Source organism: Chrysochloris asiatica, unplaced genomic scaffold (genome assembly GCF_000296735.1).
Source record: "Chrysochloris asiatica unplaced genomic scaffold, ChrAsi1.0 scaffold00154, whole genome shotgun sequence".
Lineage (NCBI taxonomy): Eukaryota > Metazoa > Chordata > Mammalia > Afrosoricida > Chrysochloridae > Chrysochloris > Chrysochloris asiatica.
In genome coordinates, this window is record NW_006408672.1 from 1,617,365 (window position 1) to 1,631,503 (window position 14,139).

General features: G+C 41.8%; 1 protein-coding gene across 1 annotated transcript in view; it reads right to left on the bottom strand.

Annotated features, from left to right (window-relative positions):
- PKNOX1 (PBX/knotted 1 homeobox 1) overlaps positions 1–13,730 on the bottom strand; it is a 101,594-nt gene extending 87,864 nt beyond the window's left edge. Inside the window, exon 1 of the mRNA XM_006870820.1 lies at positions 13,630–13,730. The gene's annotated coding sequence lies outside the window, so the exon portion shown is untranslated. The remainder of the gene's footprint in view (positions 1–13,629) is intronic.
- Between the last annotated feature and the right edge of the window lie 409 nt (positions 13,731–14,139).

Sequence of the window (14,139 nt, forward strand, 5' to 3'; positions counted from 1 at the left end):
CTGATGAAAGGAGATGGAGATAGGACTCTTGTGGTACAATAGTGAATAATTGTTATTAGGACTGACTGTGAGGGTTGGAAATGTAAAGGTAGACATTTTGTAGCAAAAGGAAGGGGAGTGATTGACTTTGCAGGCCAGGAGCAGAGGTCCCTGGGACCATCAAGGGACAAGAGCGGATGTCTCCTGGGTGAGCAACTTGCTTGTTCTTATAGTAATCAGTCAGACTGCCGTTACTGTTTTGTGTCTTTCTTTCAAGAAGTATCTTCTATTCTTCCAGCCACTCCAGGCTGGTATGCTTGTCCTTTTAAGTGGAAATTTCCCACCTCAGAAGATTCTGGATGGGGTTCAGGATTCCACCTAAGGTCTCCGCAGGAGGCCTCCTTCACTGAGCATGTTGTAGCCCCATTTTAGGTATTCCAATCAATTATAGTGTGCCTAGTGTCTTAATAAAACATAAATCTTGGGCTACCTTTTCAACTTCATCAAAAAAGTTACTGCCTATACGGGTTTTCTACCTTAAAAGTCAATTTTGGTCATTTATTATCTTCTTCACAACTTACCATTTCTTCTTAAACTATTTACATCAAGTTGTACATAGTGTGTTATTTTAAACTCTTCACATCTGTAGTTAAATCTTTTTTTTTAAATACATGTTCTCATTTCTTAATCAGATTTGACAAAATCAATAAAACTAGCTTAATTTGTTTGGGGCTAATTCTATTTTTCCGTTTCTTCAGTTGAAAGCCGAATTCCTTTCTTTTTCTTATTCTTTAATGAGCACATTTAAGATCATAGTTTCTTCTGAGAATCACCTTACGTCATCCCAAGAACTGTAATATGTAGCTCTCTTAAGCATATATATATATATATATATAGTTAAATGCTGTTAAATACCAGGACTCCTTTAAGTGATATTAATTTTACTGAAGTCTGCTTTCTCTTTGTTAGGAATGTTACTTTTCCATTCATTTTTGTGTTTCTACTGTCTTATCTTTAGGAGGCCTGGTGTGATACTGTGGGTTAATTCACTGGAATGCAAGGTCAGTTTGAACTGCAGGGTGATGGTTCAAGCTCACCAGTTGCTCCTTGGAAACCCTATACAGCGTTACTGTGAATCAGAATCAACTCTACAGCACTTCAACTAATGCTTTAGACTTATCTCTTATGTATAACATTTAGCTGGACTGTTTTTCTGCTCATCTACTTTATATGCCAAACAAGCATTCTTGTTTTCTTCTTTCTCCTTAACTCCCATTTGCTAAAATGATGAACTTTTTCTTTGTTCCACTGTCCTTCCTCTCCCTTGGTACTTTGGAAGTTACATATCCTATCTTCAGTTTAGTTAATTACCCTTGTTGTTAAATGCCGACGACTCAGTTCACAGCAACACCATAAAGAACTTCCAAGGAACTGCTGGCTGAGTTTGAACTGCCAGCCTTGCAGTTCAAACCGACCTTTCAGTCCAGTGATTACCCTACATCACCACCCAGGGCTCCAATAGCTATTCTGACCCTACCTAAACTTGATACAATGCCTAGATCCAATGCAGTTTCTTTAACAATCCCTAAAGCTTCAATTGAATTATGTTCATTATACACTTGAATTTGAATGACTCTGAGCTCTTGAACAGCATGACTTATTCATCTTTCTATGTTTGAGGCTGGTAGTGCATAATCAACAATGTGGGAAGGCAAACATATAAAATCATTATAGAAACATTAACATGATTTTCAGGACATTATGCTAAGTGAAATTAGCCAAACACAATAGATTTTGTATAATGATCTCACTTCTATAAAACATCTAGAACCAGCAAACTATACACTGAGACAAAAAGTAGATTAGTGGTTATCAGGGGCTGGGGAAAGGGGAGAGAAAGAAGTGACTGCCTAATAGGTAGTTTCTGTTTGGGGTAACAAAAAAGTTTAAGAAACGGTACTGGTGATAGGTGCGTAATAATTGTGAATATAATTAATGCTACTGAACCGTACACTGAACAATGGTTAAAATAGATGATTTTATTATTTACATATCTTACTACACATTTTTAAAATGAATTGCAAGGCATTTAAAGGTTAAGCTGTAGTATCCAAGTTTAATTAGCTGTGATGCTTCATTCTCAGTGATACCATTGTTGTTATTAAGTGTCATTGAGCTGGTTTCAATTCATAGCATACAATGTTTCCAAGGAACAGCTGGTAGTTTTGAACTGCTGACATTGTGGTTACCACCAGTACAGTACTTATTCTACAGTGCCACACCAAGACTCCAATAATATGAAATACAACACACTTAGTACCTGGTATATTCATTATATTATTATTCCTCCCTTTAACAGGGACCATATGAAACAAGCAAAATTATTTTTGTGCGTCTGATTAATTAGTCTAGACAAGAAATTGAATAATTTCAATTATACTCAGTGTTGTTGCCAAGTGCTGCTGAGTAGGTTCCAATTCACAGCTATCCTGTATATGGTTTCCAAGGAGCAGCTGATGGATTTGAACTACCAAGCTTGTGGTTAGCAAGCAACTGCTTATCCTACAACGCCAACAAGGACTTCATAATTATACTCTATATAGTTAATATAGCTAAAAAAAGAAAACACTAAAATGTTTTGTTGTACTATAATAGTCACTTTCAATATTAATACATGAGAAAATTTCATCCAAAAAAATTGTTTTAAAGTTTTGAAGGCAGAGATCCATATTATGTGTGCTACACTTCATAAAAACAAATTCAGTAACTCAATTGTCTACATGAAACATAATTCACATTTTTTTTTAAAAAAGGAAAAATAATACACACAAAAAGTTAAAAGTTTAAAATAGTTACAGATTATATTATTAGGATGTACTGAAGTGATATTAAAATTGAAACAGAGAAACAAGTATTTAAATAAATAATAAGTCTACCCCCAAGCAAGTTAACTAACATTACTCTTAAAAGTCAAAAGGTCCATGACAGAACAATCTCCAAAATAAGACAAGCAGTTCTAGGGTTACACCTACAATCCACAGTTATAAACCAACCACAACCTCATAAAGCCTATTATAATAAATATGTGAGATACATAGAAATGGTTAATAACAGGCACAACTTCACAATTGGCATTAAAATAGGACTATTCTGTTTATGTCAAAGATGTTTTAGTGTATCTAGAAGTGTTTCTTTAATGTTTTTGATGCACAGAAAAGTACACTATATAAATACTAAGAAAAACACATGACTAAGGAGCTCTGGCAGTGTAGTGGTTACGAATCGGGCTGCGAACCACAAGGTCAGCAGTTCTGAACTACCAGCTGTTCCACAGAAGAAAGATGAGGCTTTCTGCTCCTGTAAAGATTTACAGCCTCGGAAACCCTGTACAGGGTCACTATGGGTCGGAACCAACTCCAAGGCACTTAACAACAACAAAGTTAAATATGTACCTAACTATTCCTAATTGTTCCTCCTTACACAAATCCAACTGGAAGAACAGAACTCATTCGTAATCCGGGGACTACCTGTACTGAAAAAGAGTTGGGGAGTATTCTGTCTCTTTTTTAGTTCCTTTTACAGAAGAAATGCTTAGAGATTGGTGGAAGGGAAGAGATTCTAGAAATAAAGAAGTCCTGATAACCAAAGATCATCCCTAGAGAAGCCTCCCTCTTCCCCATTGCCCCCTCTTCTGAGCAGGGAGCCCTCCTTGCACCCTGGCAACATCTGGGGTGTCCAGAATATCTCATTATATGCTGACTCCAACAGCAAAGCAGAGCTTGCCAGTACTTTACTTCAATGTCAGCAAGAGAAAAAAAGAGCAATGAGCCAAAGAGAGCCATTCACTAGAGCAAAAATTTCTAGATTTGTTTTTATCATTTGCATGTTGTTGTTATGTACTCTCCCAGTTCCGACTCTCATCAACTCTGTATAGGGTTTCCAAGGAGCAGCTGGTGATCTGAACAGCCCACCTTATGGTTAGCAGCTCCATACCATGTATTCCTTCATATTTCTAGTTATTATTTAACAGTCATTTGTAGTGTTGTTGTTGTTAGGTGCTGTGGAGTCAATTTAGATTAGCAACCCTGTTTAGGTTTTCCAAGGCTTTAAATCTTCACAGGAGCAGAAAACCTCAAGCAGCTGTTGGGCTTGAACTGCAAACTTTGTGGCTTGCAGCCCAGTGCTTATCATATGGAACCACTTTGCTCTCCAGTTACTTGTACTGCTGGTTAAGTGCCATCGAGTAGGTTCCAACTCATAGCAAACCTGTGGTGTGTAGGGTTTTGAAGGAATGGCTGGCGGGTCTGAACTGCTGATCTTGCAGTTCAAACTGATCTGTGTGGTCCAGGGTTTGTCCTATTAGCACCACACCAGTTATTTGTTGCTGTTGTTAATTGTCTTCGAGTCAGTTCCAATCCATAGTGATCCTCTATAGGGTTTCCAAGGAGTAGCTGGTGAGCTTGAAACGCCAACCTTGGGGTTCAAATCAATGTAGCAATCTAGTGCATTAACCCACAGTGCCACACCAGGATTCCAGTTATTTGTATAGGCTCTATAATATAAACCCAACACAGCAAACAGCTCTGCTATTTATTTGATGCCATTTAGTTTCCAGACCTACATCAAATTATTTCAGTAAAGAGCTGAGTAGGAGCCAAATAAATTTACTATGTAGGCCACAAACTATTGCACAATCTTCTTTAAACAATCCTGTTTAAAATGCATAGAGTATCCTTTGCTCTGTTGTTGTTAAGTGCTGTCGAGTATGTTCTGACCCATAGTAACCCTGTATAGGGCTTCTGAGAAGTACTGGTAAGCGTGAACCGCCGATCCTGCAGTTTAAACCGACTTTGCAGTTGTTGTTGTTATGTGCCATGGAGTCAATTCCAACTCATAGTGACCCTATACAGAGGGGTTCCAAGGCTGTAAATCTTTACAGGAACAAAAAACCTCATCTTTATCCCGTGGAACAGCTGGTAGTTTCGAACTGCTGATCTTGAGGTTTGCATCCCAATTCGTAACCACTATGCTACCAGAGCTCCTTTGCAGTTGTTGTTGTTAAGTGCCATCGAGTCGGTTCTGACCCTTAGTGACCCTGTATAGGGTTTCCGAGGAGTGACTGGTGAGATTGAACCGCCAACCTTGCAGTTCAAATGGCTAAGCAGTACAGTGCATTAAATCACAACACAACACCATATGGCTATCTAAATAGATATACTTCAAAAATGTAAATGTACTTCTCTTACTCCATTGAAATTTTGCTCTCTGACCCAATTTTGGTGGCATCAAGACTTGCCTAATGCTACAGTACCAACAGTTCCATACAACTGCCAAGCTGCCACACCTCATGAAAGGTTTCTTTTCCCAACAGAACTGCCTCATTGCTATCAAAATCTGCTCTAATGAGCAAGTACAATTCCACTGAGAGAAATGCAGAAATTCTAGGGTAATTTTAGCATCATCAGAGCAAAAGGTAGCATTAAGAAACATGATTACAAAGCCAGAAAAAGGACTGGAGACAACAGCAAGAGAGCTCAAGCGACTCTATGTACTCTTACCTCTAGATTTGGAAAGGGAGTTACTCATTTTTCAAAAAAAAAACCAGACATTTATTTGAAGATTCTGTCCCAAATGTATAGTTTATTTATAAACCTGAGAAAACTGTTAAAGTATCAAAAAGAGAAGAACAAAAACTTTTAAAATTCTATATTCAAGATCTTCTCCCAGGCAGAGGCTGCTCCCAGGAACCTCAGCCTCTTAATCTGTCTTCTAGCCTGCCGTCCCCCTCCCAACCCCAAGAGACAAAAATCAATCATTTTTCCTGAGGAAACCTCTGGACAAGAAATCACTTTATTCTTTAAACAAGCCTTAGGGAACGTTTAATGTTTTAAATAAAATCAAAGATACCTGACCTGGTGTGGTGTTGTAGAATAACTAACTACTAGACTGCTAACCACAGGTCGGCAGTTTAAAGCCACCAGTCACTCCTCAAAACCCAACACCGGGTCACTATGAACTAAATCAAAGGCACTTAACAACAAAAAAGATAAAATTTCTGTACATGAAAAAAATTATTTCCAAACCCAAAGGTCTTCTATACATGCCTACTAAACACAAAGGATTCTAGTAACAAAGGCATTTAAAGGTTTTAGAATTGGTCTTAAACTCTGTCTTTAACAGCTGGATGGTCTGTTACAAAGATTCTAGAATTTAAATTTATACCAAAACTTTAGCTAAATCTGATGCTCAAAACTTTCATGATACACTAAGTAATGAGGATCAATGCCTTTGCTGTATGAAAAATAAGTACCCCAAGCCTTTAAGACAAGCACCTGTTCACAGGCAATCTTCTGCAGAAATGAACACCACAAACCCTCTCGCCCCAGCAGCTGAAAGCTTTCCTACCCACAATCCTGCCAAAACAGCTAGTATGAGGCTTGGGAGGCCAGAGGAAACAGCCTTCAGATGAAAAATTTAACAGAAAAAGTTAAAACCCTATGTTCTCAAAGGTTGTCTGCAACTTCTGGCATAGTCACAAAATATCAAAAGAACAGAACCACAGCAGTGGTGTGAGAAATGTGTAGAATGTGTAAATACATGAAAACTCACAACACAAAGCAGCTGATTATATGTGCTATAATATAGGTATTAATACTCACAAACCCTTTACAGGGTCACTGAGTCAGAGCTGACTTAATGGAACTTAATAATAACAGAAACATTTATTACATTTTTTGTTTCTATGAAGTTAAATTCCTATTTTTTTAAAAAAAACTTTTTATTGGGAACTGAGTAAAGGTTTACAGGGCAGACCATTAGTTTTCTATTCAGCAATTCATACTCATTTTGTTTCATCTCATGGATTACAATCTCTTCAATGTAGCATCATGTATCATACTTCCTGTTTCTCCCTTCCATTCTTTCTTCTTTCCTAACCTTTCTGAACTTTGTCCTTGGGTAAATGCTGCCCTTTTGATCTCAAATGGCTGATTATTCAATAGTGTATGTACCTCCCTAGTGAAAATTGAGCCATGGAAGTGAATTCCTATTATTTAAATGCAAAATGCAGCTGTTGAGTTTAAACTGCTGACCTTGAGGTTAGCAGTCCAGTGCTTATTTTACAGCATCACTAGGACTCCATCATTTTTAGAGAATCGAATCAGATTGTTTTAGAAATGTAATCAGTTCCTGGGGTGCTGTAGGATAAGCACTGGACTATTAACCACAGTCTGTGGTTCATTCCCAACAGCCACTCCTCAGAAACCCAATACAGGGTCACTATGAGTAGAGAGATACACTACATGGACCCTTTGTAACAAACATATGAGAGACCAAATAAACAGAAATTTCGGCACTTTGAACTTTAGAAAGAAGTTTAGAGAGGTGGATGGAGTGTTTGCTGGGAGGAGAAGCCAAGCAGACGTGGCTCCACCATCTTGTGAGTAGATTTGGCAGTGGAGGGAGGGCTGGTAGAGCAGATTTGTGTGAATGATAGGTGATGCACAATTTCGTCTTTTACCCCATGCTCCCCTGGTGACCAGAAGTGTGGCTAGCTCCCACCCTCACTTACCCCCAGTGCAGACCCTGCTCTGTGGGAGTTCTGAGCCACATGGTTGGGAGCAAAATCAATGTGAAAACTGAGGACTGTGTGCCACTTTGGTGCTTACAAAACCTGCACAGCCACCAGACCAACATTTAACTAGTCACCCTGCCCCCAGCTGCCCTGTGGTCCTAACAGACACTGAAACCAGCTCTATTAAGGGCCTCCTAAATTACTTCCAGATTGAGAGCCCCAAACAGATAACACAGAAGTCAATAGGAGATCCATCTAGGGTTAGCAACTCTGCTATCACATCCTTCCCACAACCACCTCATGAGCTCCTTGAATTGCAGGAGCCCATGAGATCTCTCCCCTTTGGGTCCAACATGTGCAGTGTTTGTTTTTACAAATATGACAATCCCACAATGACCAATAGACAACAGACAATTTTACCGTACACAAAGAAACAAGAAAGAATGGCTCAAACAAATTACCAAGATGGAGAGACAGAAATGGACAATACACTGAAAGGGCAAAGGAGAAGATGTGAAGCAATAATTGCCTGAATCAGTGAGCTTGAAGAGAAATCTCTCAATACTACTATGCTAGAACAATCAGAAAAAAAGAATGAAATAATCTGAAGAAAATCTGATGACTGGGGGGAGGGAAATTTATTAAATAAGAGTTATGTGTGACACCATGAAGAAGAACAACTTACGGGTGATTGGAATCCCAGAACAGGAAGAAACCATTAAAAAGCAGAGAGAAAATTGTTGAAGAATTTTTGGAAGAAAACTTCCTTAACATCATGAAACATGAGAAGCATATAAGCAGCTGAACAAACCCTGAAAAGAAATGATCCCAAAAGAAAATCAACAGGACACATCATAATCAAACTTTTAAAATCAAAGACAGAATCCTTAGAGCAGCTCTGGAAAAAAAGAAAAGTTACCTACAAAGGAGAACCAACAGACTAAGTTCTGATTTCTCAGCAGAAATCATAAAGGCAAGAGGCAATGGGATGACATATAGGAAACTCTGAAAGAAAAACACTGCCAACTAAGCATCATATACTCAGGAAGATGTCCCTCAAACATGAGAGCGAAATCAGAACATTTCCTGATAAACAGAAATTAAAGGAAGTGGTTACAAGTCAGGCTGCTAAACTCAAGGTCAGGAGTTCGAAACAACTAGTGGCTCTACAGGAGAAAGATGAGGCTTTCTGCTCCTGGAAAGATTTACTGCCTCAGACACCCATGCAGGGTCGCTATGAGTAGCAACCAACCCCATGGCATATCACCACCACAACCAGACCAACTTTAGAAACCATGCTAAAGGGTGTTCTATGGACTGAGAACCAACAACAGCAGACAACAACCTGAGATTACCATATAGGACAACAGCATCCAGAAGTCAATCCAATTATAGGATTATTTAAAGATAAACAATCCTTAGATCCAGAGAAGGAGAGCGACTGTGTGTTGAAGACCTGGGTGGTATGGGGGGCAGGATTGCAGGGTATATCCTTTGGTTGGTTGATGATGCATGGAAGGGATTGTAACCATGGCAATGAGACGATATACGATAGAATGAATGTAAAATTAATGTTCTCCCATGTAAACTATTATCACATAATTCACAATAAAACATTTAAGAAAAAAAGGAAAAAAAAGTTAAATAAATAAAATAAAGTAAAACAATCCTAACAAGACTGAAAATAAGGAACCAGACACATCAATGTATAACAAAATTAACTACAAAGCAAAAAGAGGAAATAGTGTAGATCCAGAACTTCCAAATGGCAAGGAAGTCATGGGGATTTCAAGATAAAACAAGCTGTTTTAATCAGGGGGGAAAATTAATAAATTACAAAGAAATTAAAATTAATAAAATCAAAGAAACAATACATCTGTACATCAAAATTAAAAAGGAGGAAAATCAGAAAGATTAGTAAACATTAATACAACAGAAATGAAAATGAAAAGAAAACCCACAAACAAAATAACTCTCAGCATAGGAAATTACATGGAACAAAAAATCAAGCAATGTCATAAAAAAAATTTGAAACCACAGAAAACTGTAGTTTTAATTAATTCATACCTATTGATAACTACAGTGAATGTAAATGGATTAAATGTACCAGTCAAGAGACATAGACAGCAGAATGGATATGAAAACAAGATCCTTCAACATGCTGTCTACAAGAGACATATCAAAAAGATGGAGACACCCTAAATGTCCATCAACATGAGAATGGTTAAACAAACTTTGGTACATACACACAGCCACAGAGGAATACTACAAAATGTTGAAGAATAATGAGACATCTGTAAACACCTCACAACGTTGAACCTGGAGGACATTATGCTAAGTGAAATCAATCAGTCACAACAAGAAAAATACTGTATGAGACCAATGTTATAAAAAAGTTTAAAACAATCTGATGACTGGGGGGAGGGAAATTTATTAAATTATTCACAGGCTAGTGGATACGTTAACATGGGTGACAGGGCCGGCAATAACGGTTAATGTTGAAAAGATGAAGGTAGCAGTTGACACTGGGAGGAATAATGCACCAGCTAAATAGAGGTAAACACTGTCAACTGTTGGTACATGGAGGGGATTACAACAACCATGTAATGAAGAAAAGTATATAACTTGCTGAATGTAAAACTAATGATCTGCTTTGTAAACCTTCACTCAATTCACAATAAAAAAGTTGGAAAAAAAAACTCAAAACATGTCATCACTACTTTAGTATTAATAATTATTTGACCTACTACTAGCTTAATGTTAGTAACAAGCACATTAGGATACTTAATTACCAATGTTTAAAAATATTTCAGTAACTATTTTAATGTAATTGTTGCTGTTGTTGTTAAGTGCTGTCGAGTCAATTCCGACCCATAGCAACCATGTATAGGGTTTCTGAGGAGCCGCTAATGAGCTTTAACCTACAGCACCATACCAGGACTCCTTTTAATGTAATTAGTCCCTTCTTAATCCTATTTTATTTTAAATGTTTTTTGTTTTTTTTTAATGATTCCAGAGATCACAAGGCACAAGAAATGTTAAGACCTCCCTGGGGCATATACTTGGTTGTCTTTTCTTCTAGAAACGTTCATATATTTAAAATTTGTAACAAAAGTAAACAATGGAAATATAAAGTTACAAAGCCTATGCAGTACTTTTCTAAAGACTTGTAAAATATATTGCCAAAAAAATGTACATAAATGTGAACCAGAGGACAGGATTCTCAACAAAATACTTTTGTACCTCCTATCGTTAACAATGCAGGAGAAAAATGTAGCAAGTCTTCTGCAAAGAGTTGTTAAAATGCCATCGAGTGGGTTCCAACTCATGGTGGTGGTGGTGGTGGTGGTTACGTGCCGTGGAGTCGATTCCGACTCATAGCAACCCTGTTCAGGGTTTCTGAGGCTGTAAATCTTTACGGGAGCAGAAAGCCTTATCTTTCTCCCATGGAATAGCTGGTAGTTTTTAATGGCTGACCTTGTGGTTTGCAGCACGATTCGTAACCACCACACTACCACCCTGTATAGGGTTTCCAAGGAGCAGCTCGTGGGTTTGAACTTCCGACCTTGTGCTTCTCAGTCCAGTGCTGATCTTACAGCACCACACCAGGATATGCAATGGACTGCAAATCACAAGGTCAGATGTTTACACCCATCTGTCACTGCAGAACATATAGTTTCTGGACCAGATTTGACAACACACAACCACAACAAATCCTATGGGGTAGTTCTATCCTACAGAATTGCTAAGAGCAGAATACCCTGGACACCAAGGGTTATCACTAGAGTGTAGCCTTTCCACACTTAAACCATCTGCATAATATGTAACTTGGAAACAGCCCTGTTTCCCCACCCAAGCTTCATCCATCCTTTTGTAAATGCCTGAGTCGAACAGACTCATAGCGACCCTGTATAGGTTTTAACTGCAGACCTTATGGTTCGCAGTTCAGTGCTGATCACCGGGCCACACCATTTTTAGTGGCATATAAAAAGATGCAATTGAGAGTCAATGAAACTATCCATGGACCTCTGGTATGGCGCTGTAGGAACAGCACTGGACTTCGAACCACAAGGTCAACAGTTCAAACCTACCAGCTGCTCCTTGGAAACAAACAGGGTTGCTATGAGTTGGAAGCAGCTTGATGGCCCTTAACAATAGACCGCAGAAGCCAGAGGAGTAAATTAAGAAAAACATGAAAAGCAAGTATGAGGTCTTCCAAATCAATGTATCTGAAACTCAAGAGTATTACCAATAACCGTCTTTGCAGTTTACATCTCAGTTCTTCCCTGTAACACTCTGTTGTTATTATGTGCCTTCAAGTTGATTCGGACTCACGGGACCATGTACAGGGTTTCTGAGGAGCGGCTGTAATATTTAGTGATGGACTTTTTTTTCAATATGCCAGGGAAAAATTAGGGAACGAGGGGTAACTAAAGCTGGGTCGTTATTTTTTCCACACTAAAGTGGAAAGCACATACGTTCTAAGGAAAGTCAGTCAATTTTACATAAAGCTAATTCTTCCAATATAAGAAACTATACTACAATGACCTTTAAAAAAAAAAAAAAAAGTTGCCCAAAATGTCCTAGGTTGCAATGTTAACAGAAGCACTTCTGTCTTCTGGAAGAGGCTGCTTTCTAACCTCCAGCCTTTTAGCTGCCTAGCACTTAACCACTGTGCAACCAGAGCTTTTTATCATATTCTCATACAAGTCAAATATATTCTTGACTACTGTCAAATACACCATCAAAACGTACCAAACGTTCACTAAGTACCGGTGCGCGCGCACACACGTTTCTGTGGCTTCTGCCCTCATCACTTATATGGATAAGTTTTACGCTGTTTCATAAAATCAAACATGACAAAGGAAAGCCTAACAAGTCTCAGTACCACTCTCAAAGTAGGGCATTTCCAGAGGCACTAGGATGAAGTTAAGTGACTCTTGATTTTCTCTAAGGAAGGTGAAAGTCCAGTGAGCGGTGTGACTATACCAAAGTCAAAGTAGCCATTTAATACAAACACTAATTCCGGACAAATGGGACCCCAGTCCTCTTGTAAGCAATTCAGGCGCAGGCCGTTCGAACACAGCACGGGGGCCCCGGTTCCGCGAGGTGCTCTCCTTCCCATGCTCGGTCACCCCCAGACCGCCCCTTCAATCCATGCGCAGGGCCACGGTGTGGGCGCGGAGCGCGGCCCTTCCTAGGCCCAGCGAGCTCAGAGAAGCTCCAGGAGAGAGGTGCTGCGCAGCTGGAGACACTGGCTTAGAACGGTGGAACCCGGGAACCGACTCCCTGCCTCAAGCTGGGCCTGCGCGCCGCAGCCGCCATCTTTCCGCCTCCGAGGCCGCGTGTGTTCTGGCACCAGACTGACCCGAAAAGGCGCCCCCGCGATCGGCCACCCAAAGACCCTGCAGCTCAGAGCAGCAGTCCCCGGCACCCCAGACGACCACGCCCAACCCCCCGCCCATAAAACCACAACAGAAAATGAGGAGCTCCTGACTCGCTTCCGCCCACGCCCCTGCCCCCGCCAGACCCGCGCGTCCCGCGGCCTCAAGCTCCGCCCTGGTCCTGAGCGCGCCCCGCCCCCAGCCCCGCCCCTCCTGGCCCGCGCGGACTCATGATCCGCCCCGCCCCCAGCGCGCCCCCGCGGCCCGCTCCCCTCCCATCCCCCCCACTCCGCCCCGCGCAGGGGCGCGCGCCGCGCTCCGAAAAGGACGGTTAAGAGCACGCGCCTCGCCTCGGGCCCTGCGCCGCGGCGGCAGAGCCTTCCAGAAATTTCCTCCTGCCTAAACCCACACTCAAAAACAAACTCGGTACGACCCCACGTCGGCTCTGGGTGGACAGTGCCCCCGCCCGGCAGCTGCTCGCTCCCCTCCCCCACCCACAGCCCGTGCGCCCCCTCCCGCCCCCTGCTCGGGGCAGCGGGTCAAGTGTGGGCTCTCTTCGGCGAGGTCGGCCTGCCGCAACCCGGGCGGTGGCGGTGAGGCGCCGGCTGCGGCGGCTCGGCCGGTGTGATTGATAGGGACGACGGCGGCGGAGAGCTGCGGCGGCGGCGGCGGAGCGGTTGAGTGACAGCTTACCTGGGTGCCAATCTTCATCACACTGACAAGCGGCTGCAGCAATCGGGACCCGCAGTGCCGCGCCCGCGTCCAACCGTCACGCCGACGCTGGGCCACGCGACACAGCCTCGCTCAATGGGAGGAGGGCGACGCCGACGCGCGCGGCATCAATATTCAGCGCGGGGGCGGAGCTTGCCGGCCACGAGCTCCGCCCCACGACCTACGAGGGGGTGGTTGGGGGCGGGGCCCAGCGCGGGGGTGGTCCGGTCCAGGCTCCGCCTCACCTCGAGTCAGAGACAGCCCACGCCCCCATCTGACAAGCGCCTAGGCAGAAGGAGCAGCCCGCCCCGCCCCGCCCCGCCCCGAAGGTAGGGAATTCCTGGCCTCATGACTATGTAGCAATAGGCGTGGCTCTGAGCGCTTACCACGCCCCTTCTGTGCAGTTCTCAGCAGCCTGAAGAGGTTAGGGGAGCGGGGCTCTGGGTTGGGGGAGACCATCTTTCACGGTCGAGCGGGCAGTCTCAGGCTGTA